The sequence below is a fragment of the Schistocerca serialis genome, chromosome 3, assembly GCF_023864345.2.
Source record: "Schistocerca serialis cubense isolate TAMUIC-IGC-003099 chromosome 3, iqSchSeri2.2, whole genome shotgun sequence".
Taxonomy (NCBI): domain Eukaryota; kingdom Metazoa; phylum Arthropoda; class Insecta; order Orthoptera; family Acrididae; genus Schistocerca; species Schistocerca serialis.
Genome location: NC_064640.1, coordinates 221,213,746 through 221,232,959, shown reverse-complemented (window position 1 = coordinate 221,232,959; position 19,214 = coordinate 221,213,746). Strand labels below are relative to the sequence as shown.

The following is a 19,214-nucleotide window of genomic DNA, read 5'->3' as shown; positions in this document are numbered from 1 at the left end:
TTTAAAATATACTGGGAACATACATTTCATGATAACTATGAGTAGATGTGAATGTGACTACAATCAAACGAAGGCCACTAAAATAACAACACTAGTCATAAAATATTTCTAGAACAGACTTACAAGAGACAATCACACAAACTATTTATTTATGTAAGAAAATGAAACACCTACAGCCCTCCTTATGATGTCATTTATTGTGTGGCCACCAGTTTCGGCGCTTTGGTGCACCATCTTCAGACCTTAGCTGATGCTGAAGGGGTTAACACCACGAGGCATCAGTGGCCAACGTAACTCGTTTACGCAGACTACTTGTAACTACGATGTTGTCTCTCCAAAAAAGTTGACAGTTGATGGTTGGAGAGACAACATCACAGGTACAGGTAGTCTGCGTAAACCAGTTATTTTGGCCACAGTGGCATTGTGTATACGGATGGTGTTAACCTCAGCTAGGGCCTGAACGTGGCGCACTGAAGCGCCGAAACTGGTAGCCACACAATAAATGACATCATAAGGATGGCTGTAGGTGTTTCATTTTCTTACACAAGTTAACGGCCGAAGTCTCCCAGACCTTCAGTCACAAAGATGGACATACAAAAACTATTTTTGACTCACAAACAATTGAAATTGGTGACGAATCAGAAAATGAGAATGCAAAAGATGAATCAAAGCAAATTAGTTTCCTGTATTTAAATCGGGAGTGGACTGTTACCAAAAACGTTAGTATTACCATTATTAGAGACTGGAGGGGGCTGCACAATAACAATGAAATGAGCCTCAAACAAATTTGATCTTTCTTGTGGGCCTTTTAAGATGATGCATGCTGAATCAGGGTTTTGCACATAAAACCTAATCCGAAGAAATTATTTGTTTACTGAAGACCGTAGTGTGACTGGAGATTGAGTAGCTTGATAGCTCAGGACTACACACATCATCTCACAGTTTCAAGCTAAAAACGAAGCTACGTAGGAATACCATATAATTAACATATTCCTGCAACAACAGGTCTCCATCACATTTGTAATAGACACCTTACATAGTGAGGTAAGGTCCAGTGATATCCAATCAATAATTTTCTGCTAGATTTAAAGCCAAAAGTTGTGTGAAATAATGTTACTGTTGACAATGACAAATAGCAACGAATAATGAAGCTGAACGAAGAAGCTAGATCAGAATATCTTCAACACAAATAAGCAACATGATAAGTTAAACTGTATCGGCAAAACGAAAACATACGTGTTTGATTTTAATTAGAAAGCAAATATTAGGAAAGTGCATTTTACTGGGTAAAACAATAAAGCAAATTGTGAAAATATCCTGGAACAACAGGAAAAGATGATCACTATTAAAAGCAAACGTTCTCAATAAAATTGTTCATTGGTGTCAATAAATGGTCTGTGGGATGTCAGAAGATAATGCCTGCATTTTGAGACAAAAAACAAGAATTTATTTTTTGCATAGATGTTTGAATACCTCGGATTCTGATCCCACTCTATTGTCACTGGGCCACCTATCTTCACTCGACTTACCTATCCCTACATTTATCCACTTTTTTTATATTGAATTCAACTTTCCCCGTCACTACTCATTTCCGTCATTCTTGTTCATGCGCCCCTAATGTGTTCCTCTTTATTCATTCACTTTTATTGGCCACTGGAATGAATTATAAAGGGTTATTCGCAAACATGAAGCGCGGTGAACGTCATTTGCCAGAGTGTGTAGTGCCAACAGTAAAATTCGGAGGCGGTGGTGTTATGGTGTGGTAATGTTTTTCATGGAGAGGGCTTGCAACCCTTGTTTTGTGTGGCACTATCACAGTACAGGCCTATATTGATGTTATAAACACCATTTTGCTTCCAACTGTTGATGAGCAATTCGGGGATGGCGAAAGCATCTTTCAGCACCATCGAGCACCTGTTCATAATGCACGACCTGTGGCGGAGTGGTAATATCCCTGTAATGGACTGGCCTGCACAGAGTCCTGACCTGAAGCCTATAGAACACTTTTGGGATGTTTTGGAACGCCGACTTCGTGTCAGGTCTCACCGACCGACATCGATACCTCTCCTCAGTGCAGCACTGCGTGAAGAATGGACTGCCATTTCCTAAGAAATCTTCCAGCACCTGACTGAACGTATGCCTGCGAGAATGGAAGCTGTCATCAAGGCTAAGGGTGGGCCAACATCATATTGAATTCCAGCAGTACCGATGGAGGGCGCCACGAAGTTGTAAGTCATTTTCAGTCAGGTGTCCCGGTACTTTTGATCACAAAGTGTATGTCTGTATTTGAACATGCGTGCCTATATCAAGTTTTTGGTGCTTCAGTGTAGATTCCCGTCGATGGTGTGAACGTGTACAAAGCTACATTACTATCCGACAGTGTCTTCTGATTGCGTCACTTTTCTTGTCAGGCAGTGTATTTCTTTCACGGATGGGATATCGGTCCTTTTGTTTGACTTAGTTGTCTGGTACAATATTTTCTATTGCAAGAACATGTTGTCCCTGCCGCTATTATTAGTGTACGCGGTTTCCGCAGTCGACACTAGTCAGACTAAAGTCACGCTTACTAATGGCGTATGACTTGGGTATTTCCGCGCTATCGCTCTTAGACCGTCACTGAGTCATTCGCCGAATGATGTGCTGAATCTGGCGGTCAGTATAGCTGTCTTGTAATTACGTTCACCTGCTCTAATCGCAGATGTTATTGAAGACGACATTATTTTCCAATAATGACCACGACATCGACAAGAGGAGATCGAGTATCCTTTAATCCAGTTTCATTCAAGCCAGCCTGATCCACGGTATTGCCAGCAAAGATATAAATTTCACCTACAGCCGATTTAGTGGGCCGTAAAAGCAAGTAAGCTATTGCTGTGCTACGCATTGCTCATAAATCATGCTGTATTTTGCTTGCTTTATACTGCTCGGTTGCGTGGTGGAAATGTCAGCAGCTAAGGGATACAAATGGTCGACAGTAATATTGACGTACTGTGGTCCACAACTTTCACGCTGTGTGCTGCAACAACCGTATGTCGCAGGGAGCCTCTGGAGAATGTTCCTCATAGCATAACAATGTCAATCGCCGTCTTTGCATATTTGACGGTGCATTTGTCGAGAAACACACCTCATGAGGACAGCATATGCTGACACGTCCGTTGATGTGATGGGAAGAAATATTTGTTCGCTTCTCAAGCCGTCATTGCGTCTCCGCTGTGAACTGCCCTACCGGTTGTCGCCTAGTTTGCTGTACAGAGCATCCAAGTTTTCGACGATCACTCTGTTAGGTGGTTCTTGATCATCGAACACCTTGTTTTCTTTGGGACGTTTCACCACCATTCATCTCCTATCATCGGGGGCTGATGATGGGAGCATTTGGACACCTGACAGACCTTACTGCAATACTTGTTCTAAATCCTAGAGTTATCTGCATCTGCTTTTTGTCAAAGTCATGTTAATCAGTAGCTTTTTTAATTATCTACACATAAAGTTTAAAGAATGAATTCCCTACTTATAGCACAACAATTATAAAAGTTCATGCCACGTTATGGACTGTCCAGATGCTGTGGAGGAATGGCCATAATTTTCTGAGTGGCCAAAGTAAATAGACAAAAGTGAAACAGTCTCATTTTGTGTCTTCATTCTTAAACTGTGCTTTGAATGCATCAGCTAATCTCAAACCGCTGTAAAGTAATTTGCAGGAGTCATTTAGGCGTTCCATAAGGGAATACTACATCTTTGTATTTTGAAACAAATTTAAAATATTCCCTCCACAAAACATTCTCCATCTTAATTTAAAGCTAATTTAATAGAACGTCCACTATGTATTACTCGTTCTTCGAAAGTTTTTCTGTCGAAATATTTGTTTTTTCCTTTCCTCAAAATAAAGCATGTCTTTCTTTAAAGTACCTTCTGATGCTTGTAACTGGATACTACTTCAGTCTTCTACATTTTTAGTTGCATCTTATCTTCAAGTATCACTCCTCATCTTTGTAAAGCACAAGTCCCGTCAGTATGACCGTAACCTTAACCGAAGGCAGAAGCTCTGTTATTTAAAATATACTGGGAACATACATTTCATGATAACTATGAGTAGATGTGAATGTGACTACAATCAAACGAAGGCCACTAAAATAACAACACTAATCATAAAATATTTCTAGAACAGACTTACAAGAGACAATCACACAAACTATTTATTTATGTAAGAAAATGAAACACCTACAGCCCTCCTTATGATGTCATTTATTGTGTGGCCACCAGTTTCGGCGCTTTGGTGCACCATCTTCAGACCTTAGCTGATGCTGAAGGGGTTAACACCACGAGGCATCAGTGGCCAACGTAACTCGTTTACGCAGACTACTTGTAACTACGATGTTGTCTCTCCAAAAAAGTTGACAGTTGATGGTTGGAGAGACAACATCACAGGTACAGGTAGTCTGCGTAAACCAGTTATTTTGGCCACAGTGGCATTGTGTATACGGATGGTGTTAACCTCAGCTAGGGCCTGAACGTGGCGCACTGAAGCGCCGAAACTGGTAGCCACACAATAAATGACATCATAAGGATGGCTGTAGGTGTTTCATTTTCTTACACAAGTTAACGGCCGAAGTCTCCCAGACCTTCAGTCACAAAGATGGACATACAAAAACTATTTTTGACTCACAAACAATTGAAATTGGTGACGAATCAGAAAATGAGAATGCAAAAGATGAATCAAAGCAAATTAGTTTCCTGTATTTAAATCGGGAGTGGACTGTTACCAAAAACGTTAGTATTACCATTATTAGAGACTGGAGGGGGCTGCACAATAACAATGAAATGAGCCTCAAACAAATTTGATCTTTCTTGTGGGCCTTTTAAGATGATGCATGCTGAATCAGGGTTTTGCACATAAAACCTAATCCGAAGAAATTATTTGTTTACTGAAGACCGTAGTGTGACTGGAGATTGAGTAGCTTGATAGCTCAGGACTACACACATCATCTCACAGTTTCAAGCTAAAAACGAAGCTACGTAGGAATACCATATAATTAACATATTCCTGCAACAACAGGTCTCCATCACATTTGTAATAGACACCTTACATAGTGAGGTAAGGTCCAGTGATATCCAATCAATAATTTTCTGCTAGATTTAAAGCCAAAAGTTGTGTGAAATAATGTTACTGTTGACAATGACAAATAGCAACGAATAATGAAGCTGAACGAAGAAGCTAGATCAGAATATCTTCAACACAAATAAGCAACATGATAAGTTAAACTGTATCGGCAAAACGAAAACATACGTGTTTGATTTTAATTAGAAAGCAAATATTAGGAAAGTGCATTTTACTGGGTAAAACAATAAAGCAAATTGTGAAAATATCCTGGAACAACAGGAAAAGATGATCACTATTAAAAGCAAACGTTCTCAATAAAATTGTTCATTGGTGTCAATAAATGGTCTGTGGGATGTCAGAAGATAATGCCTGCATTTTGAGACAAAAAACAAGAATTTATTTTTTGCATAGATGTTTGAATACCTCGGATTCTGATCCCACTCTATTGTCACTGGGCCACCTATCTTCACTCGACTTACCTATCCCTACATTTATCCACTTTTTTTATATTGAATTCAACTTTCCCCGTCACTACTCATTTCCGTCATTCTTGTTCATGCGCCCCTAATGTGTTCCTCTTTATTCATTCACTTTTATTGGCCACTGGAATGAATTATAAAGGGTTATTCGCAAACATGAAGCGCGGTGAACGTCATTTGCCAGAGTGTGTAGTGCCAACAGTAAAATTCGGAGGCGGTGGTGTTATGGTGTGGTAATGTTTTTCATGGAGAGGGCTTGCAACCCTTGTTTTGTGTGGCACTATCACAGTACAGGCCTATATTGATGTTATAAACACCATTTTGCTTCCAACTGTTGATGAGCAATTCGGGGATGGCGAAAGCATCTTTCAGCACCATCGAGCACCTGTTCATAATGCACGACCTGTGGCGGAGTGGTAATATCCCTGTAATGGACTGGCCTGCACAGAGTCCTGACCTGAAGCCTATAGAACACTTTTGGGATGTTTTGGAACGCCGACTTCGTGTCAGGTCTCACCGACCGACATCGATACCTCTCCTCAGTGCAGCACTGCGTGAAGAATGGACTGCCATTTCCTAAGAAATCTTCCAGCACCTGACTGAACGTATGCCTGCGAGAATGGAAGCTGTCATCAAGGCTAAGGGTGGGCCAACATCATATTGAATTCCAGCAGTACCGATGGAGGGCGCCACGAAGTTGTAAGTCATTTTCAGTCAGGTGTCCCGGTACTTTTGATCACAAAGTGTATGTCTGTATTTGAACATGCGTGCCTATATCAAGTTTTTGGTGCTTCAGTGTAGATTCCCGTCGATGGTGTGAACGTGTACAAAGCTACATTACTATCCGACAGTGTCTTCTGATTGCGTCACTTTTCTTGTCAGGCAGTGTATTTCTTTCACGGATGGGATATCGGTCCTTTTGTTTGACTTAGTTGTCTGGTACAATATTTTCTATTGCAAGAACATGTTGTCCCTGCCGCTATTATTAGTGTACGCGGTTTCCGCAGTCGACACTAGTCAGACTAAAGTCACGCTTACTAATGGCGTATGACTTGGGTATTTCCGCGCTATCGCTCTTAGACCGTCACTGAGTCATTCGCCGAATGATGTGCTGAATCTGGCGGTCAGTATAGCTGTCTTGTAATTACGTTCACCTGCTCTAATCGCAGATGTTATTGAAGACGACATTATTTTCCAATAATGACCACGACATCGACAAGAGGAGATCGAGTATCCTTTAATCCAGTTTCATTCAAGCCAGCCTGATCCACGGTATTGCCAGCAAAGATATAAATTTCACCTACAGCCGATTTAGTGGGCCGTAAAAGCAAGTAAGCTATTGCTGTGCTACGCATTGCTCATAAATCATGCTGTATTTTGCTTGCTTTATACTGCTCGGTTGCGTGGTGGAAATGTCAGCAGCTAAGGGATACAAATGGTCGACAGTAATATTGACGTACTGTGGTCCACAACTTTCACGCTGTGTGCTGCAACAACCGTATGTCGCAGGGAGCCTCTGGAGAATGTTCCTCATAGCATAACAATGTCAATCGCCGTCTTTGCATATTTGACGGTGCATTTGTCGAGAAACACACCTCATGAGGACAGCATATGCTGACACGTCCGTTGATGTGATGGGAAGAAATATTTGTTCGCTTCTCAAGCCGTCATTGCGTCTCCGCTGTGAACTGCCCTACCGGTTGTCGCCTAGTTTGCTGTACAGAGCATCCAAGTTTTCGACGATCACTCTGTTAGGTGGTTCTTGATCATCGAACACCTTGTTTTCTTTGGGACGTTTCACCACCATTCATCTCCTATCATCGGGGGCTGATGATGGGAGCATTTGGACACCTGACAGACCTTACTGCAATACTTGTTCTAAATCCTAGAGTTATCTGCATCTGCTTTTTGTCAAAGTCATGTTAATCAGTAGCTTTTTTAATTATCTACACACTAAGTTTAAAGAATGAATTCCCTACTTATAGCACAACAATTATAAAAGTTCATGCCACGTTATGGACTGTCCAGATGCTGTGGAGGAATGGCCATAATTTTCTGAGTGGCCAAAGTAAATAGACAAAAGTGAAACAGTCTCATTTTGTGTCTTCATTCTTAAACTGTGCTTTGAATGCATCAGCTAATCTCAAACCGCTGTAAAGTAATTTGCAGGAGTCATTTAGGCGTTCCATAAGGGAATACTACATCTTTGTATTTTGAAACAAATTTAAAATATTCCCTCCACAAAACATTCTCCATCTTAATTTAAAGCTAATTTAATAGAACGTCCACTATGTATTACTCGTTCTTCGAAAGTTTTTCTGTCGAAATATTTGTTTTTTCCTTTCCTCAAAATAAAGCATGTCTTTCTTTAAAGTACCTTCTGATGCTTGTAACTGGATACTACTTCAGTCTTCTACATTTTTAGTTGCATCTTATCTTCAAGTATCACTCCTCATCTTTGTAAAGCACAAGTCCCGTCAGTATGACCGTAACCTTAACCGAAGGCAGAAGCTCTGTTATTTAAAATATACTGGGAACATACATTTCATGATAACTATGAGTAGATGTGAATGTGACTACAATCAAACGAAGGCCACTAAAATAACAACACTAGTCATAAAATATTTCTAGAACAGACTTACAAGAGACAATCACACAAACTATTTATTTATGTAAGAAAATGAAACACCTACAGCCCTCCTTATGATGTCATTTATTGTGTGGCCACCAGTTTCGGCGCTTTGGTGCACCATCTTCAGACCTTAGCTGATGCTGAAGGGGTTAACACCACGAGGCATCAGTGGCCAACGTAACTCGTTTACGCAGACTACTTGTAACTACGATGTTGTCTCTCCAAAAAAGTTGACAGTTGATGGTTGGAGAGACAACATCACAGGTACAGGTAGTCTGCGTAAACCAGTTATTTTGGCCACAGTGGCATTGTGTATACGGATGGTGTTAACCTCAGCTAGGGCTCTGAACGTGGCGCACTGAAGCGCCGAAACTGGTAGCCACACAATAAATGACATCATAAGGATGGCTGTAGGTGTTTCATTTTCTTACACAAGTTAACGGCCGAAGTCTCCCAGACCTTCAGTCACAAAGATGGACATACAAAAACTATTTTTGACTCACAAACAATTGAAATTGGTGACGAATCAGAAAATGAGAATGCAAAAGATGAATCAAAGCAAATTAGTTTCCTGTATTTAAATCGGGAGTGGACTGTTACCAAAAACGTTAGTATTACCATTATTAGAGACTGGAGGGGGCTGCACAATAACAATGAAATGAGCTCAAACAAATTTGATCTTTCTTGTGGGCCTTTTAAGATGATGCATGCTGAATCAGGGTTTTGCACATACAACCTAATCCGAAGAAATTATTTGTTTACTGAAGACCGTAGTGTGACTGGAGATTGAGTAGCTTGATAGCTCAGGACTACACACATCATCTCACAGTTTCAAGCTAAAAACGAAGCTACGTAGGAATACCATATAATTAACATATTCCTGCAACAACAGGTCTCCATCACATTTGTAATAGACGCCTTACATAGTGAGGTAAGGTCCAGTGATATCCAATCAATAATTTTCTGCTAGATTTAAAGCCAAAAGTTGTGTGAAATAATGTTACTGTTGACAATGACAAATAGCAACGAATAATGGAGCTGAACGAAGAAGCTAGATCAGAATATCTTCAACACAAATAAGCAACATGATAAGTTAAACTGTATCGGCAAAACGAAAACATACGTGTTTGATTTTAATTAGAAAGCAAATATTACGAAAGTGCATTTTACTGTGTAAAACAATAAAGCAAATTGTGAAAATATCCTGGAACAACAAGAAAAGATGATCACTATTAAAAGCAAACGTTCTCAATAAAATTGTTCAGTGGTGTCAATAAATGGTCTGTGGGACGTCAGAAGATAATGCCTGCATTTTGAGACAGAAAACAAGAATTTATTTTTTGCATAGATGTTTGAATACCTCGGATTCTGATCCCACTCTATTGTCACTGGGCCACCTATCTTCACTCGACCTACCCATCCCTACAGTTATCCACTTTTTTTTAAATATTGAATTCGACTTTCCCCGTCACTACTCATTTCCGTCATTCTTGTTCATACGCCCCTAATGTGTTCCTCTTTATTCATTCACTTTTATTGGCCACTGGAATGAATTATAAAGGGTTATTCGAAAACATGAAGAGCAGTCAAATAAAATCGGAAAACCCGCCACAACAGGAGAATGGAATGGTTCCATTCAAAAGCAATCGCCACACCCACTAATACAGTTACCTCACTGGGTGACGACACGATCAGTTCCTGTTTCATAGCCGGCCACTGTGGCCGAGCGGTTCTAGGCGCTTCAGTCTCGAACTGCGCTGCTGCTACGGTCGCAGGTTCGAATCCTGCCTCGGGCATGGATGTGTGTGATGTCCTTAGGTTAGTTAGGTTTAAGTAGTTCTATGTCTAGGGGACTGATGACCTCAGATGTTAAGTCCCATAGTGCTTAGAGCCATTTGACTATTTTTTGACCTGTTTCATAGGACGCGGTCAGCCGCTGAGGGATCTACAACCGCGTCCACTCTTTCACTTCCCCGTCCGACTGAAACCAATGTCTACGCATGTCTTTCTTCTGGGCACCAAAGACGTGAATTTTCACGATGGAAGATCCGGACTTTGCGGAGGATTTTGCAGTGTTTCCCTATCAAATCGCTGAAGCGTAGCCTTCGTCCAATTGGCAGTATGGCTGCGGGAGTTATCTTGGATCAGGATGGTTTAGCCCTACAGTATTCCTGGTCGTTTTGACTTTATAACGTGTCGCATTTTCTGCAAAGTGTCTTCATAGCACTGCGCATTGATTGTGGTTCGACACTCAAGAAAAACCGACGAGCAGAGGGCCGCTACAGTCGAAGAAGAACTTATGCAAACAGTTTCGGGTTTCTTGGAGGGCGGAGGGGGGGGGCGAGGGGGGGAGATGTTGGACGTTTCCAATGTTGGCTTTGTCATTTGCCCCGGGCTCGAAACGGTGGTACATACCACCTGTAACGATACGGGACAGAAACACATGCCCTTCCTCGTGGTACCACAGCAGATGAATCAGACTTGAAGCCATTCTGTCCATCTTCTCCCCCTCCGTCACGTTATACGGCACCCACTGCCCGCAAATTTGGCGGTAATGCAAGTAGTCTTTGATGATGGCATAAACGGAGCGATGGCTGATGCAGAGCTGAACACGAATGTCTTCCTCCGCGATTCGTCGGTCTACTCGAGTAAGGCTATCAATCCGCCCCATCAGATCAGGGGATAATGGCTAGATGGACCTCTCTTGGGTGCCGATTGTCTTGCATTGAAGAGCCCCTTCTCGGAAACTACTCTGCCACTCGTGTATACACGTCAGAGGCATGCAGTGTCCACCGTACACAGCGGACATGCGACTGTGAATTTCGCTTATGCCAGCAAACTCAGCCACCAGAAAACGAACTACACCTCTCTGCTCCTTTGCTTGCCTCAATGTCAACAGATGGGCGGACACGATAGACTAGTCCGCCAACAATCAACGTGACAACCGATCATCTGTATGCACCGGTGAAGTGGCACTATGCCGTTCCCCAACCAGGGCGGTGACAGTATCGGAACGTAACAACAGTGGGACCATCTATGGGGCGGTATATGTATTATGGCGGGAGTTCCATTTTCATTTGACAGACACTTATACCTCTGGGATTTCAGAAGAAGCCTGCATAAAAAACTACGAGACATACAGGAAAATGACACCAGTCGATACAGCATCTCTCCAAGTCTCGATTCATAATATGCTCCGTGATGACATACCTACAGTGCGTACCACTAAGGAGTATGCGTGCAAGAACATGTGAAAAAATTATTCGCTCCATATTGTTACAGGTAATTCGCTTGAACTTGCGGATAGACAACCTAAGGAACAGATCTCCAAATGGTGGCGGAGGGGGTCAGCATCAACAGCGATTTCAACAAGTCGCACGCATATATTGACGTTTATCGCACCACAACCCTTATTGAGCTCCTGTAATATGGGTTAAAAACTTGGATAGATGCTCTGCCCAATGATACGCATCTGTTATCTGCAGGTCTTGTAATTTTTGCGTAATCGTCTTCTCAAACCCCAGAGGTACTTAACGAATAAGCGTGTTTATCAGTAAACTCTTCCGGGCTAAGTTGCCGTGGTCGATCTGTAGAACTTCTTCTCCCTGACGTTTCGTTCTCAACTACGGAGAACATCTTCCGAGGTGAGTCGACGACTGGCTGCTAGGAGCTGGGGCCGCCGCTTATATAGAGATCGTAGGGGGCGCCACCACACGTCACATGGCGTCGATGTGCAGCTATCTCTGGCTATCGTCTGTTCTCTCAATTGCAGGCAATCGATTGTCACGTGATTGATGCAACGTCGACCGCCATATCTTATCCAATTTTAATCCTTCTTCTTTACGATTAAAATTGTATTGATGTTTGTGGATTTCAATTGCCTCTCTATACATACGTGTATAATAGTGCGACGTCCTCGCTAGCACGCTTGTTTCACCAAATTTTATGTCGTGATCTCCATCCTTAAAAACATGTTCCGCTACTGCTGATTTGTCGATATGTCCCAAGCGACAGTTTCTTTTGTGCTCCGTCAACCGTGTATTGATGCTTCTTTTGGTAGTTCCTATGTAAACCCTGCCGCAACTACACGGAATTTTATATACCCCTGGGGTGGCTAGGGGGTGACGAGCATCTTTTGTTGATCTTAGGCATTCACTGATTTTCTTAGTAGGTCTAAAAATGGTCTCTACCTGAAACTTGGCTAGTACTTTTCCAATGCGATCCGTGATATTATGGATGAACGGAAGAAATACTTTTCCAGCTGATGGTTGTTGCTGTCTCCTATTTTTAGGCATTTTTCTATTTGGGTGAAGTGCTCGATTAATCTCGTTTTTTGTATAACCATTTTTCGCAAAGGCCATTCGTAAATGATTTAGTTCTTCTTGTAAGTAGCCTGGTTCACAAATATTATTGGCCCTATCCACTAGTGTTTTTATGACCCCCCTCTTTTGCCTAGGGTGGTGGTTTGAGTTCTTATGGAGGTAGCGATCGGTATGTGTACCTTTCCTGTAGACCTTATGGCCTAAGGTCCCATCCGCCCGTTTGATAACTGATACATCCAAGAAGTTAAGTTGTCCATTCTTCTCCTTCTCCATAGTAAATTTAATCTTTGGGTTGATGCTATTTAAGTGTACCAGAAAATCATTCAAGTCTTCTTCCTCATGATTCCATATTACAAAGGTATCATCCACATACCGATACCACTTCGAGGGGCTTTTTTTGGCCGACTGCAATGCTTGATGTTCAAAATATTCCATGAATAAATTCGCAATTGCGGGACTTAGGGGACTTCCCATGGCTACCCCATCGATCTGTTCATAAAATTCACCATTATACTGAAAATAGGTTGAGGATAGACAGTGTTGGAACAAGGCTACTATATCAGTAGGGAACATATTGGCTATATGGGAGAGAGCTTCATCAACTGGAACCATCGTGAACAAAGACACTATATCAAAACTGACAAGTATGTCATTAGGACCGACAGTAATTTCCCTCAATTTCTCAATGAACTGTAGAGAGTTTTTAATATGACTCTCAGTTTTGCCTATGTGAGGTTGTAACAAAGAGGCAAGGTGTCTGGCTAGTTCTTGGGTAGGAGCTCCAATTGCGCTGACTATTGGTCTCAAAGGAACATCAGGTTTATGTATCTTTGGTAATCCATATAATCTCGGAGGATAAGCCTCCGATTCACAAAGATACTTTTTAACTTCTGTAGGAATTGAAGACTGTTTTATCAGACGCTTCGTGGCATTCAGCACATTCGTTGTGGGATCCTTTTTCAACTTCTTGTATGTGCTGGGTTCCAGGAGATCACTGATCTTCTTGTGATAATCCTCAGTATTCATTAAAACAGTAACATTTCCCTTGTCAGCGGCAACTATAATAACATTCTTGTCTGCATTGATCTCCCGCAATGCCCCCTCGAAGTGGTATCGGTATGTGGATGATACCTTTGTAATATGGAATCATGAGGAAGAAGACTTGAATGATTTTCTGGTACACTTAAATAGCATCAACCCAAAGATTAAATTTACTATGGAGAAGGAGAAGAATGGACAACTTAACTTCTTGGATGTATCAGTTATCAAACGGGCGGATGGGACCTTAGGCCATAAGGTCTACAGGAAAGGTACACATACCGATCGCTACCTCCATAAGAACTCAAACCACCACCCTAGGCAAAAGAGGGGGGTCATAAAAACACTAGTGGATAGGGCCAATAATATTTGTGAACCAGGCTACTTACAAGAAGAACTAAATCATTTACGAATGGCCTTTGCGAAAAATGGTTATACAAAAAACGAGATTAATCGAGCACTTCACCCAAATAGAAAAATGCCTAAAAATAGGAGACAGCAACAACCATCAGCTGGAAAAGTATTTCTTCCGTTCATCCATAATATCACGGATCGCATTGGAAAAGTACTAGCCAAGTTTCAGGTAGAGACCATTTTTAGACCTACTAAGAAAATCAGTGAATGCCTAAGATCAACAAAAGATGCTCGTCACCCCCTAGCCACCCCAGGGGTATATAAAATTCCGTGTAGTTGCGGCAGGGTTTACATAGGAACTACCAAAAGAAGCATCAATACACGGTTGACGGAGCACAAAAGAAACTGTCGCTTGGGACATATCGACAAATCAGCAGTAGCGGAACATGTTTTTAAGGATGGAGATCACGACATAAAATTTGGTGAAACAAGCGTGCTAGCGAGGACGTCGCACTATTATACACGTATGTATAGAGAGGCAATTGAAATCCACAAACATCAATACAATTTTAATCGTAAAGAAGAAGGATTAAAATTGGATAAGATATGGCGGTCGACGTTGCATCAATCACGTGACAATCGATTGCCTGCAATTGAGAGAACAGACGATAGCCAGAGATAGCTGCACATCGACGCCATGTGACGTGTGGTGGCGCCCCCTACGATCTCTATATAAGCGGCGGCCCCAGCTCCTAGCAGCCAGTCGTCGACTCACCTCGGAAGATGTTCTCCGTAGTTGAGAACGAAACGTCAGGGAGAAGAAGTTCTACAGATCGACCACGGCAACTTAGCCCGGAAGAGTTTACTGATAAAGACGCCGGCCGTGAAAGCCTACATGGAATGATTCGACGCCTCTACGGGGAGGAAATGTCAACTAGGGTACGACGACTGGAGAACCTACGCAAGAAGAAAGGTCAACAACTTTGCTCACTCACTTTTCTGCTACGCTGTCGTGATACCGGTATAGTTCCCAAGTTTTTAAAAGTGAGAAGAATGTTTCATTCGCCACAAGCTAACCGTATTTATTCTCGTATGGAACTGGCATTACTACGTGAGCGGATACATCAGACACGACGAGGACTGGCGGTATGTGATGGCCAACTGCTAAATCTTCATTTACTTATTAGCAATACTATGCAGTTTTGTCATTGGAACAAAGTGGACAGTTTAACATTTAGATCTATGGAGATTAGTGCAGAAGTGTCTTCCAATAGGCAGAAGGACAAGTTTGATCGTCTACAAGAGGGTCGACAGGAAACAGCGATTCCAAACAATTCCCAAACGGTTATTAATTTATCGGAAAAAGAATTGTCTAAGGAAGAACTTTCTGTTCTGTCTAAAGGAGGGAATTTTGCAATAACTCCATCCAAGATTCCTGTGGAGGACATTATTGCTAATATAGAGGCAGGAATTCGTCAGTTACCATCATATTCTGCTGATGAAATTAGAATGGAAACCTCCAGGATATTACGCAAAGCTAAGCCACCCAGCAGCAATCTGTCTCAAGGGGAAAGGAAGGCATTGCGGGAGATCAATGCAGACAAGAATGTTATTATAGTTGCCGCTGACAAGGGAAATGTTACTGTTTTAATGAATACTCAGGATTATCACAAGAAGATCAGTGATCTCCTGGAACCCAGCACATACAAGAAGTTGAAAAAGGATCCCACAACGAATGTGCTGAATGCCACCAAGCGTCTGATAAAACAGTCTTCAATTCCTACAGAAGTTAAAAAGTATCTTTGTGAATCGGAGGCTTATCCTCCGAGATTATATGGATTACCAAAGATACATAAACCTGATGTTCCTTTGAGACCAATAGTCAGCGCAATTGGAGCTCCTACCCAAGAACTAGCCAGACACCTTGCCTCTTTGTTACAACCTCACATAGGCAAAACTGAGAGTCATATTAAAAACTCTCTACACTTCATTGAGAAATTGAGGGAAATTACTGTCGGTCCTAATGACATACTTGTCAGTTTTGATATAGTGTCTTTGTTCACGATGGTTCCAGTTGATGAAGCTCTCTCCCATATAGCCAATATGTTCCCTACTGATATAGTAGCCTTGTTCCAACACTGTCTATCCTCAACCTATTTTCAGTATAATGGTGAATTTTATGAACAGATCGATGGGGTAGCCATGGGAAGTCCCCTAAGTCCCGCAATTGCGAATTTATTCATGGAATATTTTGAACATCAAGCATTGCAGTCGGCCAAAAAAAAAGCCCCTCGAAGTGGTATCGGTATGTGGATGATACCTTTGTAATATGGAATCATGAGGAAGAAGACTTGAATGATTTTCTGGTACACTTAAATAGCATCAACCCAAAGATTAAATTTACTATGGAGAAGGAGAAGAATGGACAACTTAACTTCTTGGATGTATCAGTTATCAAACGGGCGGATGGGACCTTAGGCCATAAGGTCTACAGGAAAGGTACACATACCGATCGCTACCTCCATAAGAACTCAAACCACCACCCTAGGCAAAAGAGGGGGGTCATAAAAACACTAGTGGATAGGGCCAATAATATTTGTGAACCAGGCTACTTACAAGAAGAACTAAATCATTTACGAATGGCCTTTGCGAAAAATGGTTATACAAAAAACGAGATTAATCGAGCACTTCACCCAAATAGAAAAATGCCTAAAAATAGGAGACAGCAACAACCATCAGCTGGAAAAGTATTTCTTCCGTTCATCCATAATATCACGGATCGCATTGGAAAAGTACTAGCCAAGTTTCAGGTAGAGACCATTTTTAGACCTACTAAGAAAATCAGTGAATGCCTAAGATCAACAAAAGATGCTCGTCACCCCCTAGCCACCCCAGGGGTATATAAAATTCCGTGTAGTTGCGACAGGGTTTACATAGGAACTACCAAAAGAAGCATCAATACACGGTTGACGGAGCACAAAAGAAACTGTCGCTTGGGACATATCGACAAATCAGCAGTAGCGGAACATGTTTTTAAGGATGGAGATCACGACATAAAATTTGGTGAAACAAGCGTGCTAGCGAGGACGTCGCACTATTATACACGTATGTATAGAGAGGCAATTGAAATCCACAAACATCAATACAATTTTAATCGTAAAGAAGAAGGATTAAAATTGGATAAGATATGGCGGTCGACGTTGCATCAATCACGTGACAATCGATTGCCTGCAATTGAGAGAACAGACGATAGCCAGAGATAGCTGCACATCGACGCCATGTGACGTGTGGTGGCGCCCCCTACGATCTCTATATAAGCGGCGGCCCCAGCTCCTAGCAGCCAGTCGTCGACTCACCTCGGAAGATGTTCTCCGTAGTTGAGAACGAAACGTCAGGGAGAAGAAGTTCTACAGATCGACCACGGCAACTTAGCCCGGAAGAGTTTACTGATAAAGACGCCGGCCGTGAAAGCCTACATGGAATGAATAAGCGTGTGTTTATCAAGCAGCCGATGCGCTGCTTATTACTGAAGCAGCGTCATTATTGTTTCTGTCTTTTCTCTGTGTTCGCAGCTTATTTATACCATCGTTTTTCCTCCCTAGTTCCACAAACATCAAGAAATTATTTCCCTAAACTTTCTACGGAAGTTTTATAAGGGGCGATTAAGAAGTTTACGCTTGAGGTCGCTGCAGTGTATACGCAACGAAGCGCGACTTCGACGCGAGTATATACGCACCGACATATAGACAAGGAATTAGTGTGGTATTCGTATCTTTCGGTCGTGCGTGCGATAAATGCAGAGATGTGAACGATGGCGACGTTATTACGAAATACGTCCAAATAGGACCAAACTGCTGTTATTCTTTCCTTGGCCGCCGAAGGACAAACACCGACAGACATCCATTGGAGAATGAAAAATTTGTATGCAGCTGCATGTCTGTCGAAAACCAACATTGTGGAATGGTATACCAAGTTCCGTGCTGGTCACGATTCGACACAATATGCCGGTTGAAGCAAACCAGGCGCTGTATCATTTATGAGATACAGAGGCGAGCGACTGCGCCGGGACTTACCCCAGTTCACTGCTAGTAGCGCCACGTCACCTTAACGCATCTGCATGTAGCACACAAGTACTGCACCACAATTTAGTATGAAATTAAAAATCAAAATTTATGTTTAAAACTTTGTTAAATTATAGTTTAGTGTAATAATGTTCCAAATACCAAGTCTTGATGTTCTAAACTTAGGAAAAATGCCGTTTTACGAGAAAAATCAGAGGCGCTAAATAATGACGCTAGGAAGCCAGAATTTGGTCAGAAGGTGCAGTTGGAAGTTATAAATAAGTGATGCTGGTTTCCAAAACCATAAAACAAAAATTAACGCCAGAATCCACGTATTTCGGAAAAATCAGAGGCGCTAAATAATTGACTTAGAAACTTGAAAGTTTGTTTTATGCTTCAGTACACCCCAAAAATAATAACAGAGAGTCCACGTTAATCTACCACTTATAGTTTTTGAGTAATTAAATAAAAACTAATTTTGCAACTAAAACGTACCTAAGTGTTGTAGATTAAGTACTTGAAATTTTAATTATAGAGGATTTTGGTTAAACCAGATGATCAAATATATCAAATAATAGAGCTACACCAAGTTTAAGACTTGTAACATAAATAGCAACTGATATAAGTCTTAGCAAAGGTATGGTTCAGAGGCAACAATCTACCATTAGTTCCACTAAATAAATTCTATTAAGCAAAGTTCTCATTCTAGCAAGCTGAAACTTTCTACGTGCTTTCAATCTGCTTATCTGCATACCAGCAAAAATTAAGAAGTTTCTGAAGTAATTAGTAACTATGTTATTAAAGATTACGTGCCCGAGATAGCGGTCGTTTGTAGACTGCCGCCGTATGCAAATAGACAGAGACAACAGATGTTTTCTCGGCAGTCCGCACCAGCAACTTATAAAAACAGCCCATGAAGCAGCAGAAAGGTTCACTTCGCTCTCAGACCCTGGGAGGTCCACGCCAGTTAAACGTCTGGTCGCGCTCTGCCTCGGATGACGTCAGACCCGAACTCTGACAAGCGCGTATTTGGCAATGAAAACGGATAGTGAACTCGCGAGGACTGTACACCGTCCTAGATCGTTTAGAATTCGGTAAAATAACTGTTAGTGTGCCATCCGTGTGAAATTCAATTCCGTGTGGCAAGTGGTGAATTTATTTCCACTTTTATGGCGAGCATTAATTTTTGAACATTTATTGCGAACTTTCAATTGAGTGATGTTAGGGCGA

At 41.7% G+C, this 19,214-nt stretch overlaps 1 protein-coding gene across 2 annotated transcripts in view; it reads right to left on the bottom strand.

Annotated features, from left to right (window-relative positions):
* LOC126469954 (uncharacterized) overlaps positions 1 to 19,214 on the bottom strand; it is a 676,617-nt gene that overhangs the window by 511,207 nt on the left and 146,196 nt on the right. The window lies entirely within an intron of this gene.